The sequence below is a fragment of the Tinamus guttatus genome, unplaced genomic scaffold, assembly GCF_059628265.1.
Source record: "Tinamus guttatus ecotype Peru unplaced genomic scaffold, ASM5962826v1 Tinamus_guttatus_pri_ptg000472l, whole genome shotgun sequence".
In the NCBI taxonomy this organism is placed as follows: domain Eukaryota; kingdom Metazoa; phylum Chordata; class Aves; order Tinamiformes; family Tinamidae; genus Tinamus; species Tinamus guttatus.
In genome coordinates, this window is record NW_028289006.1 from 7,150,313 (window position 1) to 7,176,979 (window position 26,667).

Below are 26,667 nucleotides of genomic sequence, written 5' to 3' on the forward strand. Positions count from 1 at the left end.
GCTAATTTTGTCTGCCTGAGAGCTAGGAGATATGACAGAACTGTGCAGGACATGTCTGCCAGTCTTACAGGGCTGGAAATGCAATTTTCAAGTGCCTAGGAAAGCCTACAGCCATCAGTGCAGATGAGGATGCTGAATTGCAGGTAGAATGTAAGAGAATTTCTTGTTTTATGCATATTCAGACAGCTTTATATTCCCCTTCTGGGAAGGAATGCAAAAAAGAATCTCAATAGTTTGCAGGATTTGTCTACCTCAGTATTTTGATTTTTCAGTTGACCTCCAGATATGCAGAGGTAACGTAATATTTTTAGCAACTTCCAAAACAGGGCAGGAGCCAATTACTGCTCACAGCCTCTTTTGATTGCTTTGGTTGAACAAAGAGAAAAGTGTAACAGGGATACAGGTAAGAAAGAGAGAGACAATGAAGCTCAAGCAAGCCACGATAATAATGTACTTAGGATGATTTATTTATTTGCCAGTCCTTGTGGGCTGTTTTGTGCTGACTTCATTCTGCTGCCTTAACTCCCTACTCTCAGTAACATCCCAGATCTGTAACAACAGTGACACACGAGCTTCTCTGTTTCATTTCTTTTACAGCACTGGCTCTAATAGCAGTGGGATTTGAGCACTGACTACGGAGAAAGAGGGTATTTATGGTGGGTTAAAGACCTTGACAGCCTGCAGCATTGCTGGCCATTCGTTCTAGCGAAATGGCCAAGGGGGGAGCCAACAGCATGTCAGGGAAAAACACTAAACAAAACAGAGAAAATATAGAATTGTATGTGTTTTACGTATGAAGGTTTTTCCTTGATGAGGGTGACCTACTGCACTGGGAAAAGCCTCGGAGGGTGTTTTTTTCTGAAGCCAATTTCATTCCCAGGCTTGTTATTAGCTTCCATTGCACCCTGACCGCTCGGTCGGGCGGTTATTTCTCCGTTGCTGGCCCTAGCAGCAGGCAGGCCTGGCACACACGGGTGCAGGACATGCACAGCTCCGCTACGCACCCCTCTCCTCCGCAGGAGCTGCTGGCGCTGCCGCAGTGCCAGGTCTGCCACGGCTAAACCTGAGCGGGTTCTCATTTTTATTATTAATAAGCTATGCATAAACGGGTAGGGGGGAAGGCATTGGGGTGTGTGTGTCCCGCCCTCCCCAAGCAACGCTGTCTCCACAGTCCCCCATGTGGGGCTGAAGGGCGGCGCATCGCCCACCCCTGAGGGTCGTGAGCGCCGACCCGCACCTACCCCGCCACGGGGGCGCCGGACGCTGCCGCCGCGCGCCCGCTCCGCGGCGGCGGGGCACAGCGCCCCAACGGCCGCCAACGGCCGCCGCCAACGGCCCCTGCGGCGGGGGCGGAGCGCGCGGGCGGGCGGGCCCTGCGGGGCGCTGCGGAGGCGGCGCCGCCGCCGCGCGGGTCCCGCCGCCTCCCGCCCGCCGCGCAGGGGCGGCCGCGCGCGGCGCCGGCAGCGACCCCCGGAGCCCGCCGGGCTCCGTCAAACGCGCCCGCCCCGCCCGCCGACGTCATGGAAACAAGCGCGTCACGCGCCCGCCCGCCACTGGCGGCGGGGGGCGGGCAGAGCCGAGGCCACGCCCCCTCCCCCCCGCCGCGCGACCGCGCCCCTCGGCGGCACCTCCCCCGCCCCCATTGAAGCGGCCGCGCGGCGGGACCCCCCCCGCTCCGCTCCGCTCCGCTCCCCGGCAGGGCCGTCACGTGGCCGGGGCGCCGCAGGCGGTGAGGGGGGCGCGGGCGGCGGCGGTTGCGGCGCGGCGCGAGGAGGGGGCGGCGCGGCGGGCAGCGCACAAGTGAGTGAGCGAGCGCGGCGGCGGCTCCGGCGGCGGCTCCTCGGGCTCGCTCCGCCCTGCGGCGCCCGTAGCGGTTACTCGGCGGCGCTGCCCGCCCGGGTAGGGGGCAGCGGCCGTGAGGCGGCGGCGCGAGCCGCGCTCCTGCCCGGTGAGGCGGCGGCGGGGGCGGGGCGGGCGGCGCGTCCCCCCACCCCCCCTTCCTCCTCCTGCTCCTCCTGCTCGGCTCTCCCCGCGCCGCGGCCCCCTCCCCAGCCCGCTCCCCGCTTCCCTCCCTCCCTCCCTGCGCGGGCAGCGCCGGGACCTTGCGGGCAGCGGCGGCGGCTCCCCGGGCGCCTCGTCCCGGCTGCCGAGGTAAGAGGCGGCCGCGGCGCCCCCAGGGCCGGGCAGGTGCCGCGCGGCGGGGCCGGTGGCGGGGGCGCCGCGGCGAGGTGAGCGCGGCGCGCACCTGCCCCGCGCCGTGACCTTGAGGGTAGCGGCGGGCGCCGGCGGGGGGCGGCTGTTGTTGTTTCGGTGCCGCTGCGGGCGGGGATGCTGCGGCCGCCGGCGCGCGTGGGAGGCGGGAGCCCGCGGGGCTGCGTGTCCCCCGGGCCCCCCTCCTCCCGCGCCCCGGGGCGGCGTCGCCCTCCGCCAAATGGTGCCTCTAACCTTTGGATGCGGCACCACGTGAGCGGGCCCGGGCACCGGCGGCCGCCGCGCAGCGCTCGGTGCCTCCGCGGCGGCGGCTGCCGCACGGAGCTGCCTCCCCGCTTCCTCCTGCTCCCGCAGCGCGGAGCGGGGCGCGCGGCTGCTGCTGCCGCCCCCGCCCGGGACTGCCGAACCGCTCGGGGATTGCGGCGAAAAAAACGGGGAAAACGACCAAAAAAAAAAAAAAAAAAAAAAAAAAGGAAATGCTACGTTTGCTCGCGTAGATCGGAGCGGTGGTGCGGGGTGCAGAGGAGGCTCTCGCGAAGCGGGGCTCGGCGGAGCCTGGTGAGTGATTAATCCGCGTAGCTGCAGGGGAGCCCGGAGCGGGGCCCGCCGCGAGCAGCGCCGCGGAGCTGCGAGCGCCCCGCGTTTGCTGCACCGCGTTTGTATTTCTTCCTGGCACGAGGATTGCGGAGAAAGAAGCACAGGAACAATATATATTGTTTTTTTTTCAATTTTTTTTCTTCTCCTTTTGCTTGCTGCTCTAACCTGTCCATCGCAGAAGCCTTAAATGCCTGTTCCATACGGAATCCCTAATTCCGTGGGGCTTCCTTCTTGTGTATTGCCTCAGAGTGGCTGGTAAGGCTCGTGCTCTGCCTCGCGCTGCTGCTCTGGCTGGCTGTGTGCGCTGCTGTGTGGCTTGGCCGTGGCCGAGCGCAGGGGCAGTCGGCCGGGTCGATATCCCAGTCATGCCCCCCCCCCCTCCTTAACGTGTCCTTGCTGGAAAGGGGATTCCCAAGCCAAATGTACCTGTAAATGCATCCTGCATCATGGGTATCTTACAGTCTTGGCTTATACGTGGAAAGGAGAAGGAATGTGGTGCATCTTTGGAAACTACAGCCTGGCTATAAGGTGCAGCATCTTTAATGTGTGCGTCGGCGCTACCAAATTTGAGTTGAAATCGCTTTTTTAGGTGATGAATATTTTTACTAGATGGCTTGCCAGCTCCTTGATTCCTCTTGCAATGTATTAATGCATGGCTGTAGCTATAGCTATGGTCTGTGAGATTCTCTTTCTGCTTGTTTGTCGGGGATTTTTTGAGGATTTGCTCCAAACATCACAATAGCAAATTCCAACAGGAGTAAACTTGTGTATCTTCAAGACATTGACTCTTCTGGCAGGAGCAGCTTCCAATGTACTTATGGCATAATGAATGGAAACTCTCTTAGTGTCAGTGGAAAAAGTGGTCACTGAATTTGGTCTGAAAAATACTGATACACTTTTTTTTTTTTTTTTTTTAAAAAAAAAAGGTGAAATTACTGGTCTGGAACAGTGTTGTTGGGTTGTTTGGGGTATTGCTGCTCCTTCTAGTCTTTGCAGTTGTTGAAAGCTTTCACCTAGACTGGGTTTTCTGGACTCAGAAGGAGGGATCCTATGTTATTTACAAACACTCTCAGGCTTTCCCAATAAATATTGCTGTCTCGGGGCTGAACTGCAGCATTACTTCATTCAAAAAAATGCTTATGATGCGGGTAATGAAAATTAGCTTTGACTTATACCATTTTAAAGTGAATCGTGGCTGCACTGTATGTGTGCACAAACACAGTGACTCACTTGCATGTTAAGTAGACACTTGTGTTTGGGAGCTTAAAGCAGGAAACAGCTAGTGTCTTTTTAGCATTCAGTGGTGCATTTTAATATTTTATGAAGTTGTATTACATCCAGTGATATAAGCAAAGGATCCCTATTCCTCTAATATTGAACCTGTTAGTGACTCTAGTAATTCAAATGCTCTTGTTGTTTAATGCTTAAAATTTCAATTACAAAACGATTCTTTCACTGGACCAGAGCATAGAGAACTTCTGTCAGCTATTAGAACTGAGAACCTCTAAGTCACATTGTGGAAGCCTAACAGGAAGCAGAGATAAATGTGTGATAGCTCACAGTCAGGAAGATCTAGCAGTTAGCTTGAAAAAAAATCTGAAAAAATGAGAAATATGAAAAACTGCACGTTATAAGATGGAGGTATTAACAACTAATAAATATAGATTGGATCTGCTAAAGACTCATCAAAATGTGCAGTGTTTTGGAAGACTTAAATTTGCCAGCATTGAAGATCCCAGGAAGCGCTGGGAGCTGTATGAGCCGACCAATTCAAAATGGACTCGGCGAAGCCGCCAGTAAGTGCCGTAGCGAGCAAGCCTCCCGTGCAAGTCTCCGTGAGGGTGGACAAGATGACCTAAAGTATCTTCTAACTCAAATTTCTTCCATTGAGGTAGACTAAATATTAATGGCACTTGAGCATTCTTTACCATTGAAATGTGACCTCAGTGATGTCTTTCAGTGTTGTGAACTGTTCATTTTAATATAAAACTTTTCTGCCCCTTTTAATGGGAAAATAACAGTAGTGCGACAAGGATGTATGTTTTACTTGGAATTGTAAGTCAGCTTTCAGCTACTAAAGATTAATCAAATGCAGAATAATGGTCAGCATTGATTAGCTCAGGGCACATAAATGTAAATGTCTTTTGACAAATAAGGGAGTGTACTTGAATATGGCAGGTTTTTAATATACCTTCCTCCAAAAAGATTAATGAAAATTGAATGATTCTTCAACTTGAGCTCTTCAGTATTCTTGTCTTGTCTTAAAATGAATAATATTAAAACCTGTTAAAAATGCTATTGTGGGAGAAGATGCTGATCTTTGTATTTTAATTAAAAATAGATAAAACCTTGGAGTTGCAGTACTGTATCTAAAAAGTTAAGATTAGCTGCTCCTACTAGCTGCTGTAATGGGGTGCAACGGTCTCGGTAGTTTTCTGAACTCAAACATGTTGAATTTGCTTCTGAAAGGATCACCTGTTTCTTTTTAAGTTAACTGGTTGAGAAGCAAGGAGAGGAGCAGATGTGAAATGATGTTTGAGGTTTTTGTTTGGTTTGGTTTCCTAAGGAGAGGAGCTCCTGCTATGATTTATGTAGAGGATTGGTATTTGCCATAGGTGTTAATAACTAATTCATGACTGAAAATGGCTTGTATTTGCACTTGGTCATTTTCACTCTTAGATGACTGTCACCATTTCTTTTTTCTTTTTTCCTTACTCTGCCTTCAAATATTGAGAAATATCATATTCACTAATTAGTGAAATGATAAATAATAATGAAGGAGCCGAGTTTATGGAAGCCAACCCAAGTATCTACATTCATATGTGTAGAGCAAAAATGGTCTCCGTATCTCTGAAACAGAGCAGGTGCATACAGGAGGTGGTAGCAATATTATTAACCAGTATGGATGGAGGATGGATTGGAGGAATTTCAGAGAGGTGCCAGGTACAATGAAGTTATCAGGCAAAACTCCTCCTGGAACAGCTATTCCTTTTCACACCAAATAGTCTCAATACAAATACGATGGAATGATCCAGCTTGTATCTTATAAACTGTATCTGAAAGCCTGATCACATACAAATAAAAACGAGTTTTCTAGTTTTCATGATAGGTTTCACTTGATACGAACAGTGAATTGGTATCTGCTTGCTCAAGCTGTTCGTATTTCTGTAAACATTACGAAAGTGATTTCTGCTGCCGTTTATAAATCTTATTCTAAATGACAGATGCCAGCAGGAGGTGTTATTAGCTTAATTTTGGTGAATTGCAAAGTAGGCATGAGGCTCTCTGTTGGTCCTTAGAAGCTCTGATGGGAGAAGAAATGTAAAGAAAATGTAGGAGGTGTGGGGTTTTTTTTTTCCCCCTCTTCTAAAGTTGAAAATCATTTTGAAAATCCAAATTCCTTGGTTCAGTAAAATAAGATTTGTCTTGTAGCATGTAATTGCATTGCCTTCAAGCCCTGTCTTTGGAGAATATGTAGGTATAAGAAGGTCAACCCTCTGGCTAGGGGTGATGGTGACCCATGCAGTTACAGAGTCTAATTTTGAAGATGGCAGGATGTTTTTGACAGGATTTGGTGCTGGCCACTAAGTTTGGCTCATTTTGCCACTGAAAATAACTGATGTCATGCACCAGTGGTGGTGACTTATTGCTGGCTGCTGTGAGGTACTGGCTTGGAGAGGGAGATGTGGCCAGGGAGGCCTTCATGGCCTTCCACATGTGGCTAACCATGAGACAGGAACAAGAGGGTCTCCTGTCTATGTATCTTAATTTTTCAATGTTGTTTAAAAGTGGGTTGCAGCCTTAATTCTCAGTACACTCAGAAAACATCACGTTCTTAAAACACACTTGTGTAGAGCCTATCACTTGTAATCTACCCTTGCTTGTGCCCTTATATTCAGTGGAAGATAAGGTGGCAGAAGGGAACACAACACTATTAGGTTCTGACCACTTGGTATACAGTGTCTGGTCTATGAAGAAGAGGCCTTAGATGTACCATACTCTGAATAGTTGACAGTGAAAACTGTATTTAAAGATGATGGTGAAAATTCCTCCTCTCAAGGCAAAAAAGTGACTCAGCCACTCTTAAGCAATTGTTTAACCTCTTTGATCTTACCCAGTGTAAGAGTCAGTGGTATATTCTCTTCCAGACTGTTTTATGTCTTCATTGAAAACCTAATTTTGATAGTCATTTTAAGGTTTTATTTGAAGCCAAGGTGATCTTAGTCATGATTCTGTGAAATACTTAAGTCACTGCGTGCCTTTTACCCTTGGGTGTTAAAGACATGCTCCTGCAGAGAGATCCCTTCACACTGGCTATGGGGGAAAGAGAGAAGAGGCTTTAGTTGTAGGTGATTTCCACCCCTTCCTCCCTGCCCCTAATAGAGTGCTATAGCACTACGCTTTTAGTTGATTGAAGAAATTTGCAGTGAGGAAATGAAATTTTGTAGCTACTGCAAACTCTTTTTGCAAGGGGGAAAAGATTTATGGAATATTCTATATTGATAGGTCAGTGACCCCTGTAAGTCTTTAAGTAAAGTCTGGAAAGTCTTTATTTTAATATAGCAGGTTTCTACAAAATGGAAATCTTGAGTGTTAAACAGAAGATTGACTAGTTGTTTCTCTTAACTTCTGAATAATTAAACAGTTGAGCATTTTACATTAATATTATGGCACACTTCTGTAATGGCTTTCCAAAGCTGGTGCGCTAGATCAGCACAATCCAGGAGCGTCAGGACAACTTTTGTACTTTACTCTGTCTGCTGGTTTGCCAGTGTGAGGGGAAAGTTTCGTGGGGTACCTGAGGTCGCCTCATAGTTGCTTTCGTTTCCACCCTGTTCTCAGCTGCTCGTACTCCTTCGCCTGTGAGATACTGTGCTTCTGAGTCACTAGAGCAGCAGATCATTTGCACAAGGCTGGTGCACTGAACACACTCTCCAAAGGATGAGATGAGAGGCAAGGCTTGTGCAAGGGGAACAGCATAAGTGCTCAGGTAGGTGCTGTGGGAATAGTCCTCCTTGTGCAGTTGTGGCATGAGGCTCTTCTCTAGAAAGTACTAACCTTTTTATAGATAAGTCCTTCTGACAGGAGATGAGAAGATGGTTCAAGTGCCAGCCTTGAACTAATGGCTTTCCAGAGGGGGGAAAAAAAGATTTGGATCTATCCTTTAATATTTTATCTAGTGCAAAGATCTTTAAGAGTATTACAACAGTTTGCTGTGTGCCTTGGTGGTTTCTGACACTGCAGTAGGGGAAATGGAAAAACTGCTTGTCATACTGTGTGTGCAGACTTGCTTTCTGATGCTTTGCTTAGGAGATAAGCAAAGGGGTAAGAGGAGATGGTAGCAGGAAGTGCATACAAAAGATGGCTGGTATGGTCAGTTCTTGAGTTATCAGGGTGCTATTTCTGAATTTCTGATTGCTGTTTAAACATAGCAGAGACAAAAGCAAAATATTAATATGCATGTTGAACAGGAACTTGTTGCTATCATTGAGTCACATTGCGCTTAGATTGTTTCACTTTGATCTGCTATTTTTTTCTTCACTTGAGAATGAACCTTGTGCAATACTCTATTTTTGTAGCATATTTCACAGCATGTTTCATACTTAAATTTGAGCAGAGTCTAGCAACCTTAGTCCAGTGAGGTATTGTAAAACATAAAGTGTTTTGAACTGTTTGGCAATATCTGTGCCATGCAGCTTTGGAGTATACCTGGTTGTTCAAGAAGCTGGAGAGTCTGACAGCCAGGGTAGGGGCTCTCTTGCTATTAACATTTGCTGTGATTCCACCTGTGTTTTTCTGCTTTATTAAGAGCACAAATCACCTGAGTTGCTGTTCACCTACTTCTTGAACTCTTAAACTGATGTAGTTAACAGCTGCACTCTTTCCTTTTTCTATAATAAGCTTATTAGCTGTAAATCATGTAGCTTATGCCAGTATTTACAGTTTGATGTCAATAATGTGTCTTGGTAATAGGTGGTTTCAGCGGTGCTGCCTGCAAATCCAGCTTTCTAGTCAGCTATGATTTCTAAACCAGTTGCAGCTGCTTGTCTGTAAGGCAGTTTCTGACAGACGTATGGCTGTGTTCTGGTTTCGCCAATCTTGCTGCTTCTAAAGTGGGTTGAAAATGGTTCAGCAATAAAGCCCTAAATTATTTGTCTAGGATGTGGGAGAAACTTGGTCTTGTGGATTTTTTGACTGTTTTTGTTAATGGGCGCACTCTATCCTTAAGTCTGAGACAGCTGGTCACAGTGCATGCCAGTTTACAGGAATCTGTATTTGAAAAAGCCTTTTGAAACAGTCTTAATACAACCATGCATTTCAGAAAATGAAATACCAGCATATTATCATAAGGATAATATCTGCTTGTGAGTGACCAATTCCCACATGGCCCTTTTTTGTTCTTGTGGAACTGGCCTTGCTAAATGCTTGACAGAACAGCCTTATAAAATTGCATAGAAAAGGCTGTCCTATTATGCCGAGTTTGACATTCTGAAACCGCAGTACTAACTTCAGCTACTTCAAAGCAAGTTTACCAAATGGAAAATACACTAGGTGAATGTTTGAAGGGACTACTAGAAGTTTTGTGAAAAGATTGTGGTGGCATTTTAATACGTAGGCTGGTCAGTCCAAAACTGAAATGCTGAACATCTACATGGACTTCAAGCTTCACATTCCTTTACTGCCAGATTTAAAGCTAAAAGAAATGGATATGGAGAAAAAGTGTTTTACTGATCTTGGGCAAAATGCTGTGACAGGGTAGCAAAGTGAGTAGTTTAAGATAGTGGTAATGGAAGAGGCTAGTTTGTAAGCATCTAGGTGCTACCAAAGCACCCTCCAGAGCAATATTGAGCTACCTGAGAAAAAACCTTCAGTAGTGACTTTAGTTTCTTAGCTGCTGCTGTTCAGAATAGTTGGGAGCAAGCTCTGATTTGCAATGACAAATGATCACAAGTTCAAACCAATGCATGAAATACCTTATTTTAAGAGCAGCAGTTGAGTTCATTGGCCTGTATCTTGAAAAATAGTGACATGTGGCTAGTTCTGGATTGTGGTAGTAGAGCTGCTAGGTAATCTGAATCCCTGGGCTGCAGGTGAAAATATCTGTGGAAGTTGAGGCTCTCTTGGCACTTGATTGTGCCCAGTGCTTTTCTAACTGTGGAGCAGTGGGGTGTCAAGGGAGTAGGCAGCCTCCTGCAACGAGAAGTGTGCAGTCTTGCACCCTGAGTACAAATTCCTTCTGTCATCGTACAGATCAGGGCTGGCAGCTTAGGGATGAGGTCTGTGGAAAAGGCCTCTGATTCCCTTGGCCAAGTCGAATGAGGGTTGGTGGAGAGCTCTTCTTCCCCATGAAGACTGAGCAGTGCTGGGTTGCATTAATAGAACACAGGCAGCAGGTGAAGGGAAGTGAGTATCCCCTTCAGTGCTCGGAAGGCTGCATCTGAAATAACTGTCCAGTTCTTGCTGCATACCCTCACCTTGTTACACATGCACAGTGCAAAAAAAAAAAAAAAAAAAAAAAAAACCTTGATGAAAGACAGAGTCTGGCAGAGGGTCATATCAATAAGAGACTTGGAGTCTGGTAGGTGAGGGGAGCCTGAGAGAGTTGCATTTAGGTAGAAGAGTAGAGAAAGGAGCCTTAGCAGTATTTAGTGCACAGAGCAGAGAAGGTGGAGCCAGACTTTCAGCAGTCAACAGCAGAAGAGGCAAAGATCACAAGCTGTAGCAAGGGAACTGCCATTGTGGTAAGGGGGATTTTCTTCAGGGGTAGTTAAGCTCTGGAACCAGGTTGCCCAGAGAGATGGACGAATCTCCATCATTGGGGACTTTCAGATTTTAACTGGTCAAGGCCCAGAACAGTTGCTTTAACTTTGAAGTTGACCTCCTCTGAGCAGCAGGTTGGACTAGCTGACCCTTTCAATCCAAATTAGTCTGTGATATCACATGAACTAGACAAATAGCAAAAACTGCAGCTAAGGTATATTGTCTAAGACAATTGTAAAATATTAAACTGGAATGTCATCAGCAGTTATGCAAAACCGCCCTCCCAAGTTATGTCCTAGCAGACGTTCAGAGCTTGATTACTGCCTTTCACCTAGGGGCTGCCTTTCCTTGGCTGGTTTGAGCTGATTAAGTGTGCAGCACAGGGCAGTCCCAGTCACCCGCTGACCTTCAGAAGGAGCCACATGTGTCGCTTGTCACCCCTTCTCAACTCTTCCCAACCTTGTGGTCAGATAAGCATTGGGGCTGCTATGCAACAGGGCACAGGACTGTAAGTTCTGGCAATAATGTAAGTTCAGATCATTCTAAACTAACTGTGAAAGCATGTTTTTATTCTTGCTTGTGCCTGCTCTTACATGGTAATATATCTACTTGAAATATTAATTCAGCTGAGCTCACTGTTAACTTTAGTAGTGCAGTCCTTGCCACTTAGATAACCAGTTTAAAAACTGAAGCTAATCACTTGAGGCCTCCTTCGTTACTGAAGAAATGTCAGCCCATGTAGGATGAGATTGGTGTGACTTATGGATCATGACCATGGTACCTTAACTGAATCTTAAGGTAAAAATTCCAATTTATCTGTTAAAGCACACTATTTTAAAAGAAAAGGAAAAAAACCTAAGTACTTCGCTTAAGTGGGTGTTATCATTTGGTTAGATTAATTTATCTGTAGAGGTAAAGAAGTAAACATTTGAACTATAAAATTAAAACATTGAATCGCGTCTCCGACTGGCAAAGGGAGAATGGGATGAAGTATGGAACTTCAGTAATGATTTCTGAAAAGTAAAACCTGTCTACCTACAAGCTTTCTATTACTAATTATTTGGGTACTAATTTTCATGGAGTAATAACACAAATCTGTAATTGTTCAGCCGTGTACCAAATGTAGGATCTTACATTCTTGTTTAAAACAGCAACAGCTCCATAGGTTTTCGAATTTTAAGGTATGAAATTCTGTAAACTTTGCTTTAGAAATTCTTCTAGAATTAAGTATTCAAAAGACACTAACGTTTCAAGGGATTTTTAAATGCATTTTTCCCCCTAGTTCAGTAAATGTATCATCATGCCTTTACTTCTTCATCAGAAGCTAGCCTGTTCCCTCACATATGAAGAAGGATGCAATATATTAAAATATAATGATTTTTTATTAATAAAACAGAGGTATGAGGTAAACTAAATTCGTCTGTCAGTGAGATAGCTCTTGTGTTTGCCCCAAGTCCTCCCTTTTTCCAGCTTGCAATAAAATTGATAAACCAAATCTGGGAGCTTAATGAGACTCCAGTTACAGAATACATTAGAGTATTGGTATCATAGTAATGGTTGAGTTAACAGTGTGGGTTCATAGCGTGTGCTTCACTTACTCCACCTGGCTAGGACTTCGCAGTCAGATTCACTAATGTCCTTCAGAAAAGAAAGGCACTTTCCCGGAGTGTGTTTCATGGGCGATTGACTCGAGTAAGTTCTGTACAGCCTGACTGTCCTTCTGAGCCGGCAATGGTGTTGGTGCATCTGTGCGGTGAGTCAGGGCAGAAAACTCATCTGACTGAAAATACTTTTTTTTTTTTTTTTTTTTCTTCTGGCTGGATCGGCTTCCTGTTTTGACTCCTTACAGATATGCACAACTGCTACAGTTGTCTTAAGAGATGCTATTGATTTGGGGAAGCACAGTAACTGGAATGCATCCCAATATTTGGATCTGACCCTTTTTGATGGAAGAGGCAGGACTTTTTTCGCTTCCCAGCTTCCATTAAGCTTGCAATGCAATCCGACTGGAGCCCTGGGAGCAAGAAGAGCAAGCCAGGGAAAAGTTAGAGAGCACAGGCCTGAGGAAGGACATGACATGAGCGTTTCACAGAAAAGGCAGTGGTGCTGCGATCTGGAGTTTGGAAAGCGAAGCTAAGAGGCAATGTCCCATGCTCAGGGACAAACGCAAGTCCACTGTGTGGTATTTACCTGTGAAATGGGAAGTACTTTGGCCTTTTCTGACTTGTTCAATGAATCTAGAGTGGGGGAAATGAGGATGCAAAGTGAACACTGATGCTTTCCTTCTTCCAACAGGAAAGCAAAGAAGCGGAAGCAAGTAAACGTTGTATTTCAGAGCTATAAATGCATGCTTCTTGTCTAGATAGTAACCAATCAAATGGCTAAGCCTTTATGGATCAAAAAAGATCCTCTTGCTTATTAAGTTCAAAAAAAAAAAAAAAAAAAAAAAAAAACCTCCCACCCTTTAAATGTATCTTTTTGTGGGGGTGGGGAGTGCTTTGCTTCTTTTGAGGAAGTTTTGACACTGCGCTTCTGGACACTGTGCCTTTAACAGAAAATGGCTTGTCACTTTTGCCTGAGCTTTTTATGTATGGACTTTTAAATAGTGGAATTTAGCAATAACTCATACAACCCATTAAATAATTTGATAAAAGCTTAAGATTAGCAAGAGCATTTTCTTATTTTAGCCTTTTAACAACAAGCTAGAAAATACTTTCTTTTAGAACTGTTGCATTGCAGTAACTTGTTAAAATTTTGCAGTGTATTCTGTAAACAAGCAAGGAATGTTTGCTTGCCAGACATTTTCCTCGGAAGGTATTTTGTCTAATTTTGGCAAAGAGCTGGGTATTTACCTCCTTGAGATGGCAAAAAGCTATCAATCTGTCTGCTTAAAGCCTGCTCTTCTGTCTAAGCTGTTTTCACGGCAGCCAATGTCAACACTGTTGGTCCTAATTGCCAGCTCCAAAGCAGACAGATCAATGGAAATCCCAAATAAAGCAGCCGAGCTCTTGCTTCAGAGGTTGTGTGAAACTGGGTTTCCTGCTAGGTACTGGTGCTTTGGTGCACTCCAGCAGAAGGGTTAGCTTTGCAGTATTTGCTTTCTGATCTGAAGTGATGCTGTTCATTCTGGCTCTACTTGTAGGTTTTCTGGGGCTGGACTGTTAGCTTCTTGACTTTCTGAAATGCAGATGAGCAGCTCTTTTTAAAAAATGAATTGGCAGAAGGCTTTAGCTTTTCTGAAATCAGGGACAGCAGACTTGTAGGAATGAAAACTGCTGGCTAACTTGAACTGCTGCTTCACTTGTCAAAAAAAATACCATGTAGCTATCAAGTTTATGGTACTCGTTAGTAGTGCTAGAGTTGATCCTGCTGTTATTGTCAGTATGCAGGACTGTGCAGTTTGGTGGTTGGTTGGGGGATTAGGAACAAAACACCAGCCTCTGCTCGTCATGCACATACGTGTGCAGGAGAGCCTCAGAAGTTCTTCAGCTTGGGTCTAAACTGTAACTGCGTTATGTTTGCAGACTCTGCTCTTTTAGTGCTTTCTTGCAAGGTATCTTTTCCACAGCTGGTAAGTTAAACGATGCCTGTACTCCCTCTGCTGGCTCTGCAAAAATAGCTGTCATGAGATAATGTACTTCCCTGTCACCTTTTGCAAATATAGCAATGTGGAATTCTGCCTTCAAGGCTTCAGGGATGGAAGGGGGTTTTCCTGGAAAATGGGTCAACAAATGGTTGCTGAAAGCTAATCAGGGGCCTCAGATGCTATCTGCTGCTCTAATGGTAAACACTGGTGTTGTATATACCTCTGTAATTGTAGTCTGCTCTGTCATTTGTGTGTCCCTGGTTGGATGGTGCTACCCAAACTGAGATACTAAATACTTGTACATCTAGTCATACATCTCAGAGCCCTATTTATAGGGGTCACACGCTATATGTACACAAACAGGGTATCTGGAAGCATCTCAGCAAGGAAGAGACAGCTTATGTCCTTCTGGGAAGTATTGTGCCCTGTACGGTTGTTTGTTTGTTCAAAGACTATTCCTTGTGAAGAGATTTTTTTAAAATATAAATTCTCATCTGGAATAGAAGAAGTTCAGGCCTTGAACAAAGTCTTACTGTGGGTGTTTTAGCCATAATCAAAATAGATACTTGTCGATTTTCAATATTATCTTCACACATGAGTGTCAGTCTTTTTTGATGTAATTATTATATTTTTCTATTAATTTTTACTTTCAGCAACTGACAAATGATCCTAACAGTTTCTTAGGACTGAGAAAATAGACTTTCCTGCTGGTGATTACTTGCTCTGAAGCTGGATAAGGGGGAATAACAAACCAAGCTTTCTTATTTAGCATTTTAATTCAAGATCTCTCTGAACAGGTTCAGAGAGCTCATGATGTGAAGAGATTGGCGCCCTGTTGTAAAATGTGAAATTATTTTTCTGGGTTTTCATGCCCACAGGCCCTTCCTGGAGAGCTCTCATTTTTTCTCTCTTTTTTTTTTTTTTTTTTTTTTTTTGGCTAGGTGTTTGGTTGTGTAATTTATGACTGTCAAAATATTTCAAAACTATGAGCACCCTGCAAATTTGATGTAAAGAACTCTATGCAATCAAGCACTCAGTGGTTCTTCCTGTTAAGAGATTTCTCTTTTCATATATCTTCAGATATAGGAAGATATTGTCAGATATTTTCAGTTTTAGGCACTTTATACCTAAAACTAACTCCTTGGGTGTATCAAAAGGAGCAGTTGCCTAAGCTTCCAGAGAGGTTAAAATAGCAGAGGAGTTAATCTCTTAATCACAGAGAAGTTAGAAATTGTTCTCTTCAGTGTGTGTGTTCACTCTACCAAATATCCCGTTCATCCAGTTTTTCCTATTAGGTGTACTGTGGTGGATTAAAGCCCTAAAGTTTACCCTATAACTCGGATATCCTTCATGTATGATCAGAATTCACCATATGAGTGAAGTGCTGAATCATTTTGGTTTTAATGTACAAAGCTGTAATTTAATAGCGTTCATGTTAATCAAGAAAACCAAAATGTCCTGACCTGCATATATAGGCCATAAATTTTAGCTTAATAATAAAGTTTGCCTTGGACCCTACTCCTCTGGCCAGGCAAGAGCAGCTGAGAATTCTCAGCATATAGGGAAATGGCTCTGTTTTCTTTCCATATTCTTTGCATACCTCTGTTCAGAAGTCAAAAAGGTATCTGATGCTTCTCATAGTATTTAAAAAGCAACAGTATACTTTGCTTTGGGTGTTCTGTGAGAAATTTTACTGAGGCAGTTGCTAAATACTTGGAAGCACTTGCTCAATTAAATGGCGCTGGTGACTTGTTTTAATAATGAAATTACTGAATAAAAAGGTAACATTTGAGTAAGTTTCTAATTTTGGAATTTTAAGGAAGAACTATGTTAAAAGCTGATCAATCTTAATTGTATGCATAGGCAAGGTATATCAAATAGATTCTAGTTTTGACACAGATGTATAACTAAAATTACGGTATGTTCATTTACATTCTGATTCTGTATGCTGAACGTATACTACTGTTTTGTTATATTGCCAAGTCCTTTTGCTTGGAGATTGCTCTAAACTGTTCAAATACTGAAAACTGAAAAAACAAGATTTCCCACCCTTCCCTCTCAGTCATGTGGTTTTGTTTAAAGTAGTAGTTCCCAGTAGGAACAGATGAACCTGCTACAGTCGGCCACCTGTAGCCATCGTCTGTAGCATCCTGAGAATAATCTTGCTGTTAGTAGTCTAGAAAAATACAATGTTTGATAGTAGCTGCTGTTATAAAGGTTACAGGTGCAAAATACAAACCTTATACATAAATGTTCAGAAGATGTAACAGAAACATTATAAACTATGTTGCTGTTCCTATAAACATGTTAAACATATGAAATATGTTCCTGATCTCAGTATAAATCATATTTTCAAAAAAAACTTTTCCCTTCTCCCAAAAAGTAATACTTCCAAATGTTGGAACTAAAGTCAAACTAAACAGGCTTATTCATATGGTTTTCTTGATGACTTCATGAAAAAGTTGCTGTCAGGGAGACTGAAATAATCAGCTGCTTGGAGAAAAATCGTAGAGGCTGAGAAGCAGCCACACTGTTTTCTGTCCGCTCCGCCAGGAATGGAGCGAGACAGACCTGTGTCCTGCAAGCAAAAGAATCCCTCGGAAGCGCCGAGAAGCCAGCGGTGCCCTGGAAGGAAGAACCGACCTAGGGGCCTTAATGGAGTCCCAAGAAGCAGTGAGGAGCTTCCAATATATTGTCCAAAACTGAGCTCTGGAGAGACAGAGACACCAGCTACATGGATTACCAGGAACTCCTTTTGTTTCATGATACTGCCACTCTGGATTCATGATACTGTTCTTCTCATTCCCTTTATTCCAAGGGGAAACGGTCATATCCCTGAGTTTCACTAACCTCAGAATAGAGGAAACTCTAGGCTTCTCTATTTTGCTTTACCCGTATGCTGCCTTGACTTAAGGAAAACTTGCAACACATCAGGGATAGATTAAAATGCAATTTAGCTTCATAATTTCTGGACTGGTCTCCGAGTTTCTGCTTGAAGTGCTTCGCATGAATGGAGGCTCCTGTCCTTCTCCATTCCTTTCTTTAGAGGTACTGTATGCAATTAAAAAGGAAAGAAAAAGGGAATATGTTCCACTGTAAAATAAATACTCATGGGAAGTAATTCAGATCTGGCTTAGTTGAGTTGGTGCTGATCTGTAGTCTACATGGGTAGATTAGACCTATGGCTGTTAGAGGAAGTTTCAGCTGAACTAATCACAACAGGCTCCCAAGTCAGATGCCTCTTGGTAAGAGGAATATTGCCCTTACTAAACTTGTCACTAGGAATCTTTGCTAGGGATTCACAGGCTGCCTTAATGTGAAACTAATACTTCACTATGGCAATGGTACTTATGCGCTTGGTGTACGAGTGCTTGCTGTTCTGTGGCATTTTTGACAGCCCTATGCTTCATCTGGACAAGTGAGCAAGGAAAACAGATTACCCAGTTGTCAGCACCACTTGACTGGTGGCGAAGAAGCTTTTCAAGGCAAAGTGGTCTTCCTAAATGGACACCCAGTTCATGTTCTCCCCTGGATTCTTGCTGCTTATGGTGGAAACACAACTAAAGGATTGTGTTAGTTTTAGTCACCATTGATGAGGATAAACAGTTTAGATATTGTTTTTTACAGGAAAATGGGGCAGGTATCTCTGTTACTGAGTAAATCTCTAAATATTATCATAGGAGGCTGCTCTGCTTACAGTCTCTTTCCAGTCACCTTTTTTCAAGCAAAATAGTTGAGCATGAAGTTGATTTCAGAAAAATTACTGCATATACAGATTTATACACTTGGAGACTTTAGAAATAAAGCTGAAATAAAGCTGAAATTGTTAGTAAATATAAGTTTTGTGCAATAGTTGCTAGATAGTCTATCAAAACTGAGAAGTGAACAAAGATGACTAAATCTGAGCTGTAGTTTGACAGTCCGAGTTGGTTGTTCAGCTCAAATGGTCTCTGGTCACATTGACAGTGTGTATCATATGACTTGTTTGTCCACATATTACTTTACTTGAAGTAACAGAGGAAGAAGTGACTTTTTCTGGAAGGAAGACTAATGGTATCTTAAAGGTAGCATCAACAAAACATTTCTGTGACAAAGGTGCTCTCAACTGTAGCTGAATATATTGGTTACTGGTTCTCATGAGAATGCTTTGTAGATGGTTATCTTGCTTTATCACTTAAAATTTGGCTTATCAGTACAGCTCTTATGCTAAAAAAAAGATTATTTATTTTTAGAAGCCATATTTAGGCTTTTCCAAGAAGAATCATTTGGGGGGTTCTGTTGTGATAACTTCAGCCAGAAGCCCTGACATTTACATCTTTTGTTTTTATTTTGTTCCTGTGAGTGAATGGTTTTTGAATGACTGCTGTCTACATCAGGTCTAAAACTAACCCAAACTAACACAATACAGAACTCTAATACCTGACTGGGATCACAATCAAGTGTGAGGGTGGTGGCATAGAAATCTATATGGTACTTTTTTAGGTCTCCAGATCCACCACAATAGAGCACAGAATGGGTAAGGCTGGGTAGAATCTATGGAGACAATGTAGTCCAGACCCCTGGCTCAAGCAGGATCACATAGTGTCTTGCACAAGATCATGGCCAGGTGGATTTTGATTGTCTCTGGAGAAGAAAACTATAACCTCTTTCTCACCCTCATAGTAAAAGTTTTTCCTCATTCAGATACACAACTAAAGCAGAGCAGTTCTGGTTGGTTGCTTGTGTGCTGTTGTTGGCTACTACTGAAAAGAGTCTGGACCCATCCTTTTGACTCTCTTCCTTAAGATATTTGTGTATACTGACAAGATTCTATCTCAGTCCTTCCTCCAGGCTAGAAAGACCAAGCTCCATCAGCCTCTCCTCATAAGGGAGATGCTTCAATCACCTAATCTTCATAGTCCTTTGCTGGACTCTCTTCACTAGCTCCGTGCCCCTCTTGTGCTGGTGAGCCCAGAACTGGACACAGCACTCCAGATGTGGCCTCACCAGGGCTCAGTGGGAGGGGCGGATCACCTCCCACGACCTGCTGGCAACATTATTCCTAATGCAGGCCAGGATCCCATTGGCCTTCTTGGCCACAAGGTCACATTGCTGGCTCATGGCCAACTTGTCCTCTCAAGACTCCAGGTCTTCCACAGAGCTACTTTCCAGCAGCCTGTACTGGTGCCTGGGGTTATTCATCCCTACATGCAGGACTCTGCACTTCCCTTTGTTTGAGCTGCACGAAGTTCCTCTCCACCCAACTTTCCAGCTTGTCCAGGGTCTGTGAAGGGCAGTACAGTGTTCTGGTGTATCAGCCGCTCCTTCCAGTTTTGTATCATGGGAAAATTGCTGGGGGTGCGCTCTGTCCCTTCATCCAAGTCGTAAGTTGAACAGGATTTGACACAGTATTGGGGACCCCTGGGGAATACCACTAGCTACAGGTGTCCATCTACACTCTGTGCTGCTGATCACAACCTTCTAAGCTGCCATTCAGCTAGTTCTCCATGCACCTCACTATTTACTCATCTATCCCATGCTTCCTGACCTTACCTATGAGGATGCTATGGAAGGCAGTGTTGAAAACCTTGCTGAAATCAAGGTAGATAACATCCACTGCTTTCCCCTCACATACCCTGCCAGTCTCCTGGCATCATAAAAGGCTCTCAGATTGGTTAGGCATAATTTCCCCTGAGTGAATCTATGGTGGCTACTCCTGATGACTTTATTTTCTTCCACGTGCTTAGAGACGGCATCCAGGATGAGATAAGAAGAACTGTCTGTTCTTAAAGATTATCTAAGTGGTGTCCCTGGTTTGGGGAGAGGAGAATAACAGTAGAGAAAGATTTTGAAAGGAAGACCTTGGACCTCTGAATGCCCTATTAGGGATGGAATTCAAAGCAAAACATTGCTTCTCTAAGTGACTGAGGTGCTCGGAAAGAAGATGACAAAGGAGTACATGAAGTTGTATTCCAAAGTGGTCAGTCTGCATGACTGTTGTGGGAGCAGCCATTCCCTTAATCTGCTGCTTCTTCATTAATCTTGATGCCTGGTAATGCAGGTAACTTGTCTGCTGCAAAGGGAGAAGCGGTAGGCGTAAGGCCGGCAGAAGATAAGGTTGTGATGTTACTAGTGTAGAGGGCAGTTATTTCAGAATCAAAATGGGTGAGAGTTTTAGGGCTAGATATTGCAGGACAGTTACCTGAGGATGGTGACAGGCTGCAGGTGTGCTGCTTGCCTTGCTTGCCCTGATGCAGTGCTATTGTGGGTGTCTCAGCTTAGCCTGTGCATCCTATTGCAGCACTTAATGGTGCTTACACACTGTGTATCTGTGGCTGAGGAATAAAATCTGCCGTGGGAAGCATTTACAGCCTCTGTGCCGAGTGGTGTGCCAGCAATTGCTGAGTTAACTACCAACAACCTCATGCTATGTGCAGATACTACTAGTTATATTGCAGCTAGACTTAATGGCATTAACAAGCGTGGAAAGGACAAAAAGCTTGCAGAACTGAGAAGGTTTCTTAAAAGGAGTGCCTGATGAGGTGTAATACTGCAGGCACCACAGAATCTTAGCCTTTAATAGGGAGTTGGACTCTAGACAGACTAAAACATGGTTATGGTGAAAGACTACATTTGAAAGTGGAAATCTCTCCAAAGGATAAGGCATAATTTAGCCTTACCAAATGACATAACATAACAGATGAATACTGCAAGGCTCACTTGCAGGTATTTCTTAAACTATGCCAAAAGGAAGAAGTCTGCTAGAATTGATTAGTAAGCTAGGTGCTTAAGATTCATCAAAATAACTAAAGAGTTTCTTGGTGTATTCTTAATAAAGGTGCTTCAGGGGAAAAAAAATCTTTTAGTTTCTTGCAAAGGCATAAAGTGGATTCTCAAGTTCAAATAATCAGACTTAACATTTAAAAATAAAATAAAAACACTCCAACAAATGAGTGGAAGCAGTTCTCATGAGTTCCTGATAATCCTGAAGAAGTTTTTTTGCGGCGCAGGAACCGAGCATGGCAAATGTAATGGTTGCTTGGAAGAGCTCTCTGAGAACAACTTGCTTTATGCTGTGCATACTGGCCATTTCTGTCAGGAAAGGATTAATACAGCACACAAGGGAAGCTGCTATGACTTTCAAGTCATAAATATTTCAAGAAGCAAGATTTTGAGAGCTGGACTATAAAGATAAACCGTGTTGCTGGATTTTTGTTTTAAAAATCTCAAGTTGAAGGCTTTTAAACAGGTGTGTTATGGGACAAGAGGAAAGCTTCTCAAGCTTGGGCCCCAAAAGGACAGAAATATTCTGCACAGCCTCATGTTTTGTTGAGATTCATGACCCTACATGTTGTTTTGGGTACAAACTGCTGCTTGCAGCAGGGAGCATGGTTTGGAAGACTATCTTCTGCTAGATACTTAGGGACTCTAGTGTCACTCACTCTTAAACTTGTTGGGCCAAATGGATGATTGGACACACACAACTGGCTACTCTTGTGTTTCTACTTTCTACTAATTAGCATATAGAATATTTCTTAATGATGTTTCTTTAAAACACAAAGCAAGTACTTTAATAGACAGACCTCACTGTCATACAAAAAGTATCTACAGAAGTAACTAGATTTAATCTCATCAGGCATAAGTATTCCTAGTGTTCTTAGGACTAATTTAAAATTTCACTTTGTTTCTTGGAAGCAGAAGGACTTGAGTAGAAAATTTCTGCCCTTAAAGTCAGAATCTTTAACTCTTTTTCAGCTTTTAACTCTAAAGAGCTTTTGGCAGTTCTTTAATAGCGCCAAGTGTGGTTACAATCAAAAGCATGCACCTTCACTTAATGGATATTGATGTAAAAAATCTTTATAGCAGAAGAGGGGGCTGAGATAAGTGTCTTTTTCTAGCCAGAAGTGTTACATGCAATTTAAGTTGAACATACTGTAACTTAAATGGGCATAGCATGCTCTAAAACTAGGATCTTTTCTGGTATTCAGAACCTTTGAAGTTGACTTGGAGCAATTATTTTCTTCCCTTTCCTTCTTGGGGGACAGCAAGTCATATTAGTGAAAATTTCTTTGTGCCTAAGCTAAAACCAAAAGAATTGCAAGGATATGCATGTTCATTGTTGTGGAAATTGAAAGATGCAAGTGAAAATACTTAATAGAGATTTTCTTAAGTGTTCTCAGATTAGAATTTATTGGAAGCAGGATTAAACAGGGCGCAAAAAAAAAATTAGAAGGTTTGTAAAAGAAGGTAAGAAACCTATCAGCAAAACATGCAATCTTCAAGGAACCACTTTTATGAGAAAGTCAGCTGTTCTTTGCTCTGATGTGTCATAAGTATTGTTAGAATTGATCTGCTGGACATATTTCTAACGGACATGCAGTAGGTTTTAAATGCAACTAGTAAATAAAGTCCAGAAATCCAGTTACAGCTCTGCTGGGTGAAACTTGGCACAACTTCCTTCTTACTCTTTCTTTTCTTGAAACCTGGCCCTCCGTAGCAACCTCGGGAACTCGGACATGCCTCGTTTAACACAGACGTGACAGGTTTAGTGGCTACAGTGCGTCTTGTAATTTGGGAACTCAAGCGAGCTCTAGTCAAATGATGGATTACTTTAGGAGCATGTAATAGCCTACCATAACTCATTCAACTTAATAGGGGTTAAAACTACAAAACAAAGTTTTGATAAGTACTGATGAGAAAGGTATGGTAATTTGTTCATGGACTTAATGTGAGTTACTTGGCACTGCAAGACTATACAAAGAACTGTACTGTTCTTTGTATCTAAACATCTAAAACTAGATAAACTGTGTTGCTGGATTTCCAGAGACTTTTTAAAAATCTCAAGTTGAAGGCTCTTAAACTGGTGTGTTATGTGGTGTGTCTAAACTCTTCTGTACAAAGAACATCTAGTTTTAGGGCTGTACCCTAAGTTACTAACACGACAGAGCAACAGAACGTATTTTAGCATAATTATCCTGAACAGATATTTTTAGGCTAAAATTTGCAAGACCAAGAGAACTTAATAAAATCCCCAACCATTTGTTTTTTAAGATGCAACGAATGTGCTTTAGGTGAACACTCGCCCTCCCCGTTTTACAACAGCAGTAAATCGAATTTTGTGGTATCCAAGGCTTGGCTTCAGTCATTAGCTGCCTTAGTCCAAATTTTGGCAGCTTCATTCATCTCAAGTTATTAGAGAAGCACGGCACACTTAGTAAATACATCATTGGCACCTGAAGATGTTAGAAGTAATGTGTAATGAGATAGTTCTGTCTGTAAGTTTACATTTCTTTCTGGGATTATAGTCTTAACTTGGAATTACTTAGTATTATAAATAGTCCAACAAAAAAGGCCACATTTGACCGTAAATTGTTCAATGCTGTTGCAGAATAAACAGTAGATGATATTAGTAAAAGAATATGCTGAGAAGGAAGCTTCAAGGCCTGTGGCAGAAACAGAAAAAACTTCTGAATATTGGTCAGAACTGTAGATTGTAGTAAACCTGTCAAGGCATTGCTCTATTAATGATTATTTAAAATGATTAACTTCTGTTTCAGGAAAACATTTAGTAAACACTTGACTCTTCTGTGTGTATTGGTAACTTGAAGGATTATCACTGGGAAAGAAGTATTGGCCTTGTAGACAATTCAGCCTTACAGTGTGAAGTATGAAGCTATAAAAGCCTAATATTTAAAATATTAATATTTTAAATTTAAAACATAATATTTTAAATGACAAGCTGCTGATTGCCTGAGGTTTATTCTCTAGGGCCCTCCAGTATGTCGTACAGTTTGCTCCTTGGAGAGTGTTCCTGTGTTTCTGTACAGCACTGCTTGTTTCATCAGTCTTTTCTGACCTCTGTTTAGTTCTCTCACATGAAAGTCAAAATATCTGAAATTCAGAAAGCTCATGGTTAGTTTAAGCTTTTGAGAAAGTAGCTTTTCTATTCTTTCAATTATCTCTTTAATTCAGCAGTTACTTCAGGCTGAGATTTTGCTTCCTGAGTGTGGAAATGCTACGGCTTGGAAAATGCGCAGGAATACGAGGCCTGCTCTGTTGATTGATGATATAAGCAGTGCTTGGTTATTTGCTGGGTCCCTGCAGAGACTGCAGAAGGAACTGTTTCATGAGATGGGAGTGTTCTTCATGTCTTGCATGACCTCTCATTAAGGCAAAGGAGAACCTCTCAGATGGCCACGCGTGGTAAATTGATCCAGAATTGTTTCTACTAATTGCCAAACAACTTGATGTTAAGACTTCTTCCCTACTCTAAGTGAAATAGGAAGAGAGTGGAAGTCCCGCTCAAGAACATCATTAATTTGTACTACTGCATGAACTTCAGGCTGCTTAATTTGTTAGCCATCATTTCAGTAGGGAATAGTTTGGGGTTTTAAAGTGAAAACACTGCAATTCATTAAAGTTGCTATTACAAAAGCAGCAGTCATGCTAAGTGTCTTCAGTCCTTTAGATAAGGATTGGTAAATGTAAACAGCAGTGTGTATACCAGCTGGAGAGTCTTGGAATAACAGCCATTTTTTATTTCAGTCACATCTGCCTCATAAAATATTAAAATTCACAATGAATTCAAATTTCTCTTTTAAAACTCAACAAAACTTGTGACCTTCTATTAGTTTACCTTTTAGAATCCAGAAACTCTAATTAAAAAAAAAAAAAAAAAGTCAATGCCACACTTCTGGGATACATTTAAGACTCATGATGATGAATCAAAAAGTATTTCTGTTTCTAAGCGTCTTCTATGATTAAACATTCCCCTCTTAGCTGTTCAGGCTACGTTCAACTGTTCACTCAGCGGCTCTTCATGAGCCAGGCGCTCTCAGAAGAGATTCAGCAACAACTGCTGAAATGATACAGCCCCACCGAGCTGTTCAGCTGGGCACCCTTTAACATGTAGGATAATGACCTCTCGTTCTCACAGAGAACTCTGCTCTCTGTGAACTTTCTATTTTGTTAGTGTTCATTTGTATCTGCTGTGAAATAGTAGATGAGATCTTGTGCTCTTCTACGCTGGTATGAGGGTCTGTCTCTAAAAAGTAAGATAAAACTTACTTTCCAGAGTGGGAGACTTCAGGAGACCTTTTTTTTTCATTAGGTTCAAGTGTATTTCTCAGTTAAAATTACTTTCCTTATCAAGCAGTAATGTTACAGGCAGCTTTGGTTCTTTCCCTAAGATACGTGCGCTGTGGGAGTGTTACCACACTTTGTCATGTGATGCTTTTTTCGGGCTGTCTTGAAGATATTATTTTAAAACGTGAAAATAAATGAGGATGGATTGAAAACTGAAACATACAGAAACAGCTCTTGCCACTGCAGCCTGTTTGTATGTAGATCTGTTTGATCTCCGTTGAACTAATTAGCTTAAACAAAGGCTTTCCTGAGATAATCACTTTGCGAGTCTTCTCCTATATAACAGCAACCAGCTTTAGCGTGTTGAAGGTCATATGCTTTGCAGAGAGGAGTACTAGTCAGTGCTTGAAATCTGAATACACACAGTTCAAGTGGATCTATAAGTTAAATTGAATTGCACAGTATTTGTAACTGTTGGAGCTTTGACTTTTGAAGGCTTGTGAGTTGGCTGGAGTGTCTTAAGATTTAATTTTTTTGAATATTAAAATACATTTTCTGTAGAGTGGTGTCCTCTGTGAAACAAGTATTAAATGCAAATTAGATATTTTGTAAGTAGGAAAGACTTGGGTAAGGGTTCTGTTGGTGTTCTTCATTCTGTTCACGTGTGCCATAGTAAACAGCCATTTGTGAACCTTCCTGCTTGCATTTGATTGTCAGTGTGCTGATGTGGTAAGCTCTTACTTCACGCTGCTCTGAAATGGTAGAACACATATCATAGCTTGCTTACAAATAAAATACTCTTAGTAAATGCTTCTACCTACAAGGAGTTATTTCAGAAGTCCTTTTGGAAGCATGTCTAGCTTTTACGGCTGTCTCATTCATAGCTATTTTTCAGGGAAAGGAGAAACATGACTTTTGTTGTAATCAACAACTATTTAGAGTGCTGTTACAAGAACACTTCAAGAAACATGTCTATAGCTTCTAGGTCAACACAATATGGTCTAGTGGCACTAAAATGAGTTTTAAGTCTGTAGTCTTTTCATGCTTTAGTATAATGTAAACTGCATGTAATGCAATGTAAGTTTCTGTTTTGAGTTTGCTATTTTTCTGAGCATGAAGGCTCATGAGATTTTGGGTTTTTTAACACTGGCAAACATCTAAATCTTGTTTCATGGATTACAATTTTGAATTACTATCTTCAGCTGGTAACAAAGCTCGCTTACTTAGCGATAAAAGTCAACTTGATTTGGGTAATGAGTCTAGGATGTAGTACTCTTCATCTGCCACCAAGATCAAATTACATCAGTTGTATCATTCAAACTATTGAAGTCAAAGCAGAGTCTTTCCAGAGATAATTGCACAAGTATCTGAATCTTCTGCCTAGTGGGATGTGTGCTGTATCCATTAGGTGTCTCAACAGTATGGGTTTTTATTCATGTGAATGTGAC

General features: G+C 42.6%; 1 protein-coding gene across 5 annotated transcripts in view; it reads left to right on the forward strand.

Moving 5' to 3' along the window:
- The first annotated feature begins 1,766 nt into the window (after window positions 1–1,766).
- Window positions 1,767–26,667, forward strand: part of ATP2B1 (ATPase plasma membrane Ca2+ transporting 1) — a 61,687-nt gene continuing 36,786 nt past the window's right edge. For 3 of the 5 annotated variants that reach the window (XM_088532911.1, XM_088532914.1, XM_088532915.1), the window contains exon 1: window positions 1,867–1,948. The gene's annotated coding sequence lies outside the window, so the exon portion shown is untranslated. Of the gene's footprint in view, window positions 1,801–1,866; window positions 1,949–2,085; window positions 2,152–26,667 lie in introns of those variants that run through there. The other 2 variants (XM_088532912.1, XM_088532913.1) reach the window with 2 other exon arrangements.